At 34.5% G+C, this 12,174-nt stretch overlaps 1 protein-coding gene across 2 annotated transcripts in view; it reads left to right on the top strand.

Moving 5' to 3' along the window:
* The first annotated feature begins 84 nt into the window (after positions 1 to 84).
* LOC135849037 (uncharacterized) overlaps positions 85 to 12,174 on the top strand; it is a 59,446-nt gene continuing 47,356 nt past the window's right edge. The window contains exon 1 of one of the 2 annotated variants that reach the window (XM_065369177.1): positions 85 to 268. The gene's annotated coding sequence lies outside the window, so the exon portion shown is untranslated. The remainder of the gene's footprint in view (positions 269 to 12,174) is intronic. The other variant, XM_065369176.1, reaches the window with a different exon arrangement.

Raw genomic sequence — 12,174 nt, 5'->3', positions numbered from 1 at the left:
ATAAACCGGCCAACTGGTCACACTGGGTGAGCCGCGTTTCTCAATCTCGCTAGCTACTGGCTGCACTGCTCGTACTTATCTAATGTTTTTCAAAGTTTATTTTCTTCGCGACCGAATGTAAAGCTCTTGTGATTTAAGTTATGTTCGTGTGCGTAATATTTCGGCGATTAATTAATATTAAAACAAAGTGCGGGGTGCTAAATAATATCGTTTTTAATTCGAGTGCTGTGTTGTGTGCAAATGGAATAAATCTATGTGATCAAACTAGGTAAGAATTCGACATTTCGGCCATGATTACGGTCGCTTTGAATACACAGAAATGTAATCGGATCGTATAATATACGTATGTATTCGGCGTTTGAGGTGATTCGTACTGCTGTTGTTTGAATTTCGCTGGCTTATAGACAGAATGTATTTGTTTATTTTTATTCGGACGGAGATACGGAGTGAAAAAATAGTGTAGGTTGATTTAGTTTACTTGGCCCATATTTTCAAACGCGATGGTAGCGTTCGAATCGAATGATATCCGAATCGAAGTCGAAGGTGTAAACGTACTGGAGTTTGTGAAGGGTCTATTGTTCGATGATAACATTAATCATTAATTTTTTGGCACTGAAAAAGGCGAAAATGTATGAAATACACGTGTCTGTACGTAGTAAAGGGCATAGACCCTGCTTCGAACCAATATAAATAAAACGTTAACGCTATGTACTCTCGTATTTTATACGATGTAAGCCCAACCGGTGGTTATTATTAGCGAGCTTCCTGGGATGCTGTCTCTCGATGTGTTATATACGCGGTATATTTGGCGAACTTACTATCAGGTATCGTGGTGATTTTATTACAATGAGATAAATAGGTATCTCGCGTCTTTCGTGAGGTTATGTAGCAGCAGCAGAATTCTAAAAGTTACCAGTGTTTGTAAGATGAAAATTAATCCAGTATTTTGTTTCAGTTTTCGTTAATAAAAGTCTCGCCCTTCTCGTCGATCTATCTGTTGGTATATTCGTGCATCAGAAATGACCCAAATTCGAGCAAAAGTCGTTCGTTATACTGGGTTCGAACTAAAAACTGTCCTCGAACAAAGAAGCCCATTACATCGGTATTTTGAAAACCCCTGCGTGTTTCCGGGTTGCAATGACCCGTTGTCGTCGCTCGTCGCATGTGTCCGACTCGGATCCGAGATAAATAAAGGGACCATGGTCAAAAAATCTCGACATATGTGAAGGTTTCGAAAACTCTTAAATTCTTCCCAGTGGCACATGGAAGTGTTGTCGGCATAATGAACACTGCCTGTCATTGATATAGGTACCGAAATACACCGGCGATTTATCGTTTTACCGCTGCGATGTTAATGAACTTTCCCTCGAGTGTGAAATCTTTTGTCGAAAGTTTACCATAGCTTACCTTAACGGCAGGATATTGCAGTTAATTTGTGGTACCTATGTATGTCGGAAAACATTTGATGAAGTGTCACAATGAGTATTTAATGAATATTCCAGCCCATCAATCTGTCGTCGGTTTGTATTTATTCGGTTACATAAAATGTGTGTACCTGTACTTTGAAAGAAAATTTTATAAAACAGTAATCAATTTTTTTCTCAACTTCTTAATTGAAAACACACGCAGTACGAAGCATACCTAATATTCGAATAATAAACATTACTCGAAATCGAAAACGATACGGTGCTATTGTCTGTGTTAAATAAAAACAAAAAAATAAACTACCTAAAAGAAACCGGTTACAGTGAAATACTCGTAGATTTAAATTTTAAATTGACATCATCCTACAAATTTCTATATAAATATTATTATTATTATATACGAGATGTTCAGTCTGTACGAAAAATTAATTTATCTCGTCTATGGCCATCTACGCGTAATAAATTCCATACGGTACTTTCTAATTGCGGAGGTTTTGCAAATTGAAAAATAATCGATTTTTAACTTGAGGCCGCGTTCGATTCGATATCTCACCTTGTCTAATGTCTCGGTCGGAATAGCTCAAAAGATCACAATGCTTTGTTCTACAGTATGCATTTTGTACACAACACACATGTGTTGTAAGGTACAGTCTTGGCATCGGGCCCGTCTCTCTCTCTATGTTGTATCATTCTGCCAGGGTTCCGTAAAAAAGGGGAGTTTTTCCTTTTCACAACCGGAAGTAGGAAATGGCGTATATTTTTCAACTATGATTTTTATCGTCGCAGGTACATGATCTCCTCAACTGCATCGTGAGCATTTCTCTGTGCTTTGATGCTTATCAGCGTTATTAAATCAGGTCGTGAAATTAGTCAGGTGTGATTTTACGAGGTGTGAATTTTACTGAATCCATAGTGTAAGTGAGAGAGACTGCGCAGTCGACTGTGAGGTTTGCAGTTTCGCTCAATTTATTCTCGTAATAGTGCCATTTATAGCGGTTTAGTATGCATTTTTTTTTTTCGTAAATTGAAATTTTATCAATGAGAAGTGGTCTCGAGACGTGAGTCTTGTTTTATGAGGTAAAAGGAGGAATCAGGGGCTTTTTGGGTCTGAAATCTGAATTCGAAGTAAGTAATAGAATTGAAATTGACCCATTTATGTGGTGTTTGGGAACTTCAAAAGACGCTGTGATGATTAAATTTTTTTATTTTGGTAATTTTGGAGTTTTGTTTTTTTTTTCAATAGGTAGGTAATGCATTTCAAGCATTTACAAGCCAACTGAGGTTGCATTTCCTATACGTTTTGGTCAGCTCATATGTTTTGAAGTTCTTTTTCGATACGAGTGATCAAAAGAATAAGTATGTATTTTTTACGGAGGGGGGTTAGTTTTTTAAAAAAAATTGCGAACAAAATCTCAATACTCCCATACTGAACAGTTCTACTCAAATTTTACAGCAAAAAGTAGAATTTTGTAAAATCTTGCAAAAATCCTGTACCTATATTGCTGATTCTGAGATTGTATATTAAATATCCTGTGAGGTTTTTTTAAGGTATGTACTTACAAGGGAACCTCTTGAGGTGTCACACTCCGATTTGAACGGGACCGCGGTTTTTGGAAAGAGCATAGTCCAAAACCCCCAAAACCAAATTTTCAGCCGCCCAAGTTCATTTTTCGATTTTTGGCGAATTTTTGAAAATTCAAAATTGACCGTTTTTGGCGATTTATGCTTTTTTTAAAAGTACGTACTTGGTCAGTAAAAAAGGTCAAAATAAGTCCCAAAACTAATATTATTACCCAAATCCAAATTTCACAATTTCCAGCCATTCTAGAGCCGCCAGCGCGATTTTTCAATTTCTCCAGAATTTTGAATTTGCTCCAGAAGGCGTGAATACATATGTATGAAGTTGGGCAGCTAAAAATCGAGTTGTATATCACACTCGACCTGTTTAACGAGTTTATCCACATTTGAGCCGATTTTGAGAGTGACACTTCAAGAGTGGTTTTTTGAGGTGTCACTCTCGCGCCAAATTGCGCTCCGGAGGTTAGTTCTTGAAGAAATACAGCGATTCGCACAAATTTCAAAAATTTCTTCACAAATGGTTATCTTTTGATTTTTTGAATTTTTTAGTCTTGAAAAAACCTGGTCAAAAACCACTCTTGAGGTGTCACTCCCAAAATCGGCTCATATGTAGATAAACTCGTCTCGATTTTTAGCTGCCCACCTGCATATTTAAGCCTTCTGGAGCAAATTCAAAGTTCTGGAGAAATTGAAAAATCGCGCTGGAGGCTCCAGAATGGCTGGAAATCGTGAAATTTGGATTTGGGTAATGAATATTAGTTTTGGGACTTATTTTGACCATTTTTACTGATCAAGTGAATTGGTGGGTGCAGAAAGGGAGCAAGTCACATTTTTGGAAATTTTTTTTTTCACCGATATAGGGGTTTCAAAGTACGACGGATCGACTGGTGATGTCAGATTTCCACAAAACTGCCGGGAAAGTGGTATTAGGGCGCAGAAAAAGGGCGGATCCGCATTTATGACTTTTTTGTAAAAATTTTTAAATTCCTTGAAAAATAACTAACATTTTTGAGAAGACCATTTTTTGAAATTTAAGTTAATCTCTGAACTGAAAAATGATGAAAAATTTAACAACTTCGGCAAAAAGTCTTAGAACTAAAGGGGTTTTGGGTCAATTTAAACGAGATAGCAGTCTAAATGATGTACTTAGATGTAGAATCAAGCCCCATTCGTGCCCGAGCAATTTCAAAAGAAATTTTGTCGATTGGGTGCAGAAAGGGTCTAAGTCCCATTTGTTTAGGCAGCAACAGCGCCGGCGCACGTGAATATTTTTTTTTCTAAACAGTGCTAAAAATTGTGTCTTGGGGTCCTCTTTCAATGACCTTAAACATGTTTACCAAAAATTTTTGATTTTCAAATAAATCAGTTTTTTGTTATTCCTGAAAAATGCGAAAATGTGACTTAGCCCCTTTCCGTACCCACCGATTCAAGTATGTGCTTAAAAAAAAGCATAAATCGCCAAAAACAGTCAATTTTAAATCTTCAAAAATTCGCCAAAAATCGAAAAATGAACTTGAGCAGATGAAAATTTGGTTTTGGGTGTTTTAGACTACGCGTATGCTCTTTCCGGAAATCGCGGTCCCTTTCAAATCGAAGCGTGACACCTCAAGAGGTTCCCTTGTTAGATTTTTTTTTGAAAAAATGCCAAAATTTTTATTGAATAGCTTTATTTTTACAAATAATATTTTTATTTATTTTTTAAAAATTTTCCAAGCGTTTTGAAGTTTATTTTCTAATTATATTTCTAAATAATAGACTTTTTTGGGTCCAATTGTTTTGAAATTTAAAAAAAAATATGTAGTTCAAAATTTTTCATTAGTTTCAACATTTTACAAAATAATATTTTTTTAGTCATGTTCTAATTTCTAGGTCGTTCTTAGACTCAATTTCAAATTGTTATCTCCATTTTCCCATCAAATTTTCGAAAAATAATTGTTCCCCAGAAATGTTTTTCCTGTTCTCAGATGTGAAAGTGAAAGATTGGGAGGGAGGGAGAAGGAGGGGGCGGAAAACCAATAAAAAAACTCAAAAAGTTGATTTTTAAAAATTTTTGACCCTGTCTCGCCATTTTAAGAATTTGAAAAGTACCAATAACACTGTGATTTGAGGTCGACATTTCGACGAAAGAAATGCAGCCTTGCACACCATGATTTTTTCACATATGGAGCAAAAGGAGGGGTTGCGGTTGGCGGAAATTTTTTCTTGCTCCATAATTATTTTTTGGTACTCGAAAGACTGCGAAATTTTCAATCACCTTTCGTAACCGGAGGTCCCTTTTCTGTTTCGAAAATTTCAAAAAATTATAGGACTCCAGATTTTGCTATTAGATTGCTGAAAATGTAAACATGAGCTTATATGAAGACATCTTTGAAAGTGAATGCAAAGGAGATTTTTAACAATAAATGTTCACTAAAATAGCTTTTTTTTAAATTTGGAAAAGTTTTGAAAAAAAAATTGAAAAAACTGCAACATCTTTTAAAAATAAGTAACTGTAAAATTTAAAAAGCAATCATTTAAAAAAATCTAGGTAATTGACATGAAATGATGTTTTATCTTGTTAAATTCAAAAAAAGAAGGTAGGGTAAATTTAGGTCATTTCCATTTCGATACTTCAAAAGAGTAAACGCAACGTGAAGATATTTTTTAAAAGCTTTTCCCTCCCCTCCCCTCATATATTCTTAAAAAATGGCCAAACAAATGAAAACTACGCGAAATGTTCTCATCTCCTGCGCGTTAATTTATTTTTGAGAATGTAAAGTCTGAAAATGAGAACTTCTGTAGCTTTCTTTTAATGAAAATAAGATAGAAGAGAAAAGAAAAAGCAAAAGAGAAAAACTGCAAAAATTCCTCCGCTTAGGGAATAATTCCTTCTTTGAAATTATCTACATTTTTTTGGCCAAAAAAATTCCGTTCATTTTACATTAAACTTTTCACCATCTCTCATCATATTTTAATTATTACTTTTTTTTAAATTATTTTTAAGTTCAAAATTAAGAAATTAGCTATGAAAATCACGTATTTAAATTCTTTATTAAATTTATCGTCTAATGTAACGCATCATTATTATTATTTTTCTTCTTCAAAGAATCTCTCTATGGTCTCCATGTAGTACGAGAAGATCCACCAACGTACTACTACGTTCTACGTACATTATATCTTACGACCCACTAAGTGTATATTCTTTCGTGAATCCATCTAAAACACGTACATTGGTATAATCTCGCGTGCTGTTTAATTTCGGGGGTAGCTAAATTTAGAAGATAGAAATGAAGAAAATAAAAAGAATAATCATCTTTACGACTCGACCAGCAGCGTACACTACACGCGACTTATACGTCTCTTCGGTCACGTTCGGGTATATGTACGTATACGAGAAAAGTACACGATATTTTTCTTATTAAATTTCGCGGTATAGCGAACCCACTATACGTACTTACTCGTAGAAAAACGTGAATTCTCGTACATTGCTCGTATATATTTCCCTCCTCTTCTTCCTGTCCTAGAGAAAAAATGAAATTTATGAATGAATTGATTCGAGAGCAGGGGCGAGCCCGAGGAGAAGATGTACGAGTGTTGTAAATGTATCAGAGAAAATTTATTAGTCAAATTTATTTACGGCGTTGTGTGGTCAATTTTTTTAATAGAATTGTTATTCTTTTTCTCGAATAGTTTGAATTTCTCGGATTAGAATCATGAAAGTGATTTATTGGCGTTAACTTGGATTGAGCTTTTTTAGCACAAACACCAATTAGACTTTTTTGATAGAAACTTTCGTGGTTTACAATTGGGTTTCTGTCATTTTATAGGTACTTTAGACCTTTCGTTTGCCCAAAAATTGTCATTTTTTGAAGTAAAAAATTGGTTGTCTCGGAAAAATCAATATTTATACGAGAAACAGATTTTTTGGGTGAATCGCAGGTCTGACGAAAAAAACTAATAGAAACAAAATGACGGAGCGTAAAATTTCCTCCGTCTCGAAAATAATCTCAATTTGATCTTTTTGGAACCTCCAGCGAGTTTTCATATTTCTCCGCAAATTTTGCTCTTTAAAAACGAAAACTGAACTTCATGACATATAATTTTAATTGATGCTTATTGGGCATCTTCTCGATAGGAGTACTAGTTCAAAAGCGAATTTTTAACCTATTTTAAATTCCAGAAAATGCGAAAAAAAAAAAATTTATTAGTGGTTTTAAAACACGAAAACCGTCAATTTTGAAAATTACCAAAATTCGAATACATTATTTTGTAAATTAGATATTTTCTCGGAGAAATTGCTCGCTCTCAATCGAACCTATAATTTGCAAAACGTAATAACTTATATCTAATTGTACTTTAAATCGACTGCTTTAATAAACATATCATTCGTGTAGGTTCAATATACTTAGTTGAAAAGATAATAAACGTCGATCATGTTCATCTCAAACAACACGTCATGTTCTCTTGTTGAAAAATCTGCTGAAACTTGAAAAGCAATTTATTAGCTTTCATGTTAATTATTACTTTATGGATGTAATGAGAGGGTGTCACGATAGCAGCATGTTGAACCAGTTTTCATAGGTTTTGCCAGTTTCAGTTTCACATTTGCAAATACAGGTGACTTGAAAGAAAAAAGTGCAAAATGAAAGCACTATAGGCTGTTTTAATTACTTACGTTGGTAAATTCGATTCGTCATATTATACTCGTAGTTTCAGATACAGAGTACAGCCATACAAATATTTTATTAGAATTCTTTACGAGTGTTTTTCTCCCAGGCTCACATCACAAGGACAAGGATACGTAGGATGATACCTACGTATTATTTAATTCTGCAAATAATTTTTTTTTTTCATTCTTAGATTATGGAAATTTATATCGTAGTATATCGAATCCGTTATTCGAACGCGTATGTGTACTTTCACCTGTTCTCTATGTCTATGGACACGTGTGTATGGTCTTCTCATCTATGCTTATAGTATGTGTACTATGAATACACGATGCCCGAGGGAGGGAGGGGAGGGGGTTGGTGGAGTATGAGTTAGATTAACAGTACATATTACGCAAAGAGCTGCTGAGCTACAGCAGAACTGCAAAAAGAACTCGTTTAGATTTAATGTGTGTATACGTGTGTTTATGGAAGAGAGGTGCGTGTGTTTATGGAGTCGTTTTGTGCTGTACACCCGATATATTAATAATAATCGGTAAGTGTACCCATCGGGACAGAGAAAGAGATGTTTTACGGTATGTTTTGAAAGAAAAGCTAATGGATTGTATTTATATTTATGGTATGATGAAGTTCATAAGACGATACGCGCGATTGCAGTACCTAACTGACAAGCATGTTAATTTGTACGCAACGGTATCCCAATGTACGTATATATATCTCGTGTATGATATTCGGCATATATAACGGAGATTCGTATGCTATACACGAGATGCCTCGTACCTGCCTGCCTATGTGCCTATACTCCACGTGGTATGTGCTGTAGTGTAATTGTATATGTTCGAAGAAATGGCGAATAGACAAATTATACAGATACTCGTATTTTGGACATCTTCGACCTCCTTGAATAGTTTAAGTGTATTATTGCCATGGGCAAGAAACGGAAATTTGGCAGATTATCGAATCGAAAGCAATTTCATGATTGATTTTTTTCAATTTGAGAAAAAGATCTGAAGTTTCATTTGTCAAAGGTCATGATTCACCTGGAGCTCACATCATCATTCATGAACACGAAGAGCTTGCTGTCTCTGTATCCACCTAGCGGCATTTTTTTTGTAGAGACCTGTAAAAATATTGAAAGAGCATCCAAAAGTGCATACCAGTGAGTAAAATTTCGGAGTTTTGATGAAGTTTTTAAAATTCAAGTGCCCAATTTAACCCATTTGTGAAGTAAAAAGATGACGTATTATGCATTTGTAGCCCATTCTGTACTCCCCAAATCAATTGTTTCAAATCGCTCTAGAGTGTTGGAAAAATTTTAAAATTTTCCAGTTCTCCAAAATCCCATAAAAAGGGTCGGTCTCAACAGAACAGAATTGACCTTTTTCGTGACTGCATCAGTCAAATTTGAATGAAATCTTGCGAAACTTACTTTCATATATGTATGTATAGTTGAAATTCTATAAATGCAGTTAGAAATGATTGAAAATATCGTTTTTTTTTAGCAAAATTGCTGAAAATTGTCATTTTTTTGAAAAGAAAAAAATCAAAAAGTCGTGTTCTTTACCGAAAATTGTCCTAGTCTCGTTGTTTGTCGAAAATTACCGAAAATTCTAGCTTTTTTGCAAATCGAAAAGGCTTCTTTTTTTGCATAAAAAACTACAAAAAAGTCACGCCTTTCGAATAAAATGGCAATTGCCAATAATTCCCAAAAGTTGCTGCTTCTTGTTAAAATATTATCAAAGTTCTGCTATTTGACATAAGTTTTTGCTTTTTAGCTAGATTGCTAGAGATTTTCACTTTTTTCCAAAAATTATCCATAAGTCTGGCTTTTTCTCTAATAATTCCCAAAAAGTCCTCAAAAATCCTTCAGGGTGTCTAACCGTCCTGCAAGTCTTGATTTTGTCCTGCTTTTTGGCGATGTATCCTGCAAGTCCTTCAGTTGTCCTGCTTTTCAACAATTTGTATCAAAAAGTCCTCAAAAACACGAAAATTTTGCGTGGAAACTTATTATGTTAAAAATTTGTTATTTCGGTAGATAGGTACTCTCAAATTGTATATTTTTAAAAGCCTTCACCCTCACTTCGTCCGACTAAAATTGGAGAGCTTTTCAAAAATTATGCCTCTTCGCTTCACTCGGCAATAAAATGTTTTCTTCTCTTTTTGAATTTTATTTTCAAAGATCAAAAACTGGGGAAAAACTCGAAAACAACACGAAAAAATAAAAAAAGGGTTCGAATTTTTGATTTTGGATTATCAATTCTGAATTAGAATGTTTTTTTTCTTTCATTGAATATTAAACTACTTACTGAAGTTTTTAATTTTTTTATTATTTCTTAAAAGCGAAGTAGGTACCTACTTGAATTCATACATTTTTTTTATGCCAAGTGGGAACTGTTAAAAGTTGGTAATTTCAAAGCTTCCTAAAAAAAAAATGTAAAAAAGTGTAAACTTCATCGGAAAACCTGGGGTTTCATTTAAAAATTGAAGAGGTAGAGGGGAGCTAAAATCTGTCGCAAAAAAAGTTCGCGTTGACACTCCCTTCGAAGCTCCGAAAAAATCTTAGAATGTTCAAAGACATCTTGAAAAACGAATTATTGACGTGTAAAATATTGACGCCTCCTTCACCCCTCCCCCTCCACCCCGGTCAGAAACGATCGTTAAGTGTTTGAAAAATGTCTTGCCAAAAATCCTGCTTTTTCATTTTAAAATTTTGTTTCTTGATTTTTTGCCAAAAATTGCCAAAAAGTCTCGCCTTTTTATCAAACATTTTCTTAATGGGTAGTTCAGTTTTATTTCAATTTTTTTCTGCGTTAAAATGTTTTCCTCGCGTCTTGTCACTTTTTTTTGTTACTTTTTGGAAATTTTTTTGGTTGCTAAAATTACTGTTTTTTTTTTGGAAAGAATCGAGTACGAGCCCAGTGCATAGCTCTGTTTGTGGGCATTTATGAATCTAGAAATTTTGTGAGTAGAGGGGCATTATTTTTTGTAGACTTGAGTGAATATTCTGTTGTTTCATCAGTTGTGAGCTTGCATTTTTTTCCTTTCAAAAACACATTTTGTGTGTTCCAGTAAATAAGTGTATTTTTGGGCCAGATTTCCCAAAATATATTTTGGGCGAATTTCAGTTCAATTTTCCATCAATTCTACGTATGTGTTAACAATTTTTTTTTTCAAGAATGTGAGTGTTGTGCGAAAACTGAAATAATTGAACTGAACTACCCGATTACATTTTCTAGGAAGAAATTTTTGTGTGTAGTGGGGTACGTTCCGTCGAATTTCCTTTGAAAATTGCAGAAAGATCTATTGAAAATTTTGTGTTTTGAATTTGAAATTTTGTTAGACTTTCGGCCACCTCCCTGTTCTCTAATTCGTAGCCTCGTGTAATAAACTACAGAAAAATGTACCTAATTCTCAATTTAAAGCTCGAATTTTTTTCGTTTGAAAGCACCCTCCTTGTGCTGGCGCGCAACGTGTACTCAGTGACCTTTGAAATCACGTTTTTTTCTCTCTTTCGTTCTCGAAAAAGCTCGGAAATTATAACCTTGGCTTGGGTGGATACTATGAAAATTTTACTCGCAGAATTAGCCACGCGTCATCCATCCAATATACGAGTAATATGTACTTGTATCGTATAAATCGTGTCAACACGAAGTGGTCCGTACTCCGTACACCGGTGTCAATTTACCTAAACTATAGACTGGTTAATATATGTACTCGTAATCGGCATTATTCGCTTATTTTTGCTTATTTTTTTTCCTTCCGTCGTCATCGTGTTGTCGTTGTCGGCTATGTACGAGTATGGACATTGGACAATCGTAAAAAAACAACATTTTTTTCTTTCTTTATTGTTATAAAAAAAAAACAAGTGAAAAAAAAATTATGACCGACTATATAAATAACGAGTAAAAAGAACAAACCGCATTGTTAAGGTTAATTGCGCAATTGTGTGCATAAAATTACTTTATAATACGAAGATTTAATTATTTGTTAAATAATCATTGACCAGGCCAAGCGGTGTGGTACGGATATGAAAAGAGATTGATTTTTTTCCATGTTCTATGTTTATTAATTCGTGTGTGTAGTTTTATAGCCTACAATGTGAGCTGGAGCTCGTACTCGTGTGTAACTATACTATGTAAAATCGAATGTAATACATCGCTTATATGTAGGTGCCTATTCTGCACATGTAAGCAAAAAAAAAAAACGAAAAAAGAGTAATTTGCGATTTTTTTTTGCTTTTCGAATTTCACGTATCGATTAAAAATGGCACCGCGGTTGTTTATAAAGGAAGTATTCGACACGCTACAAGAATCATGGGCGGAATAAATTTGTCATTTGTATTGTTCGCCGAGGTTTCTTAAAGGGTTTTGTTTCTAGCTCAAGTGCTTATTTATATGGTAAATTCGTTCGGGTGACATTGAAATAATGATTTGAGTACGATCTGAAGGAGGGAGGGGGCAGGAATTTCGGTATAGATGGTATTTGGCTTGTGGAGGAAGATGGTACAATATAGGTGGAGTACGATG

This window comes from Planococcus citri, chromosome 5 (assembly GCF_950023065.1).
Source record: "Planococcus citri chromosome 5, ihPlaCitr1.1, whole genome shotgun sequence".
Taxonomy (NCBI): Eukaryota; Metazoa; Arthropoda; class Insecta; order Hemiptera; family Pseudococcidae; genus Planococcus; species Planococcus citri.
The sequence above is the reverse complement of the archived record's forward strand: the minus strand, read 5'-3'. Positions and strand labels throughout refer to the sequence as shown.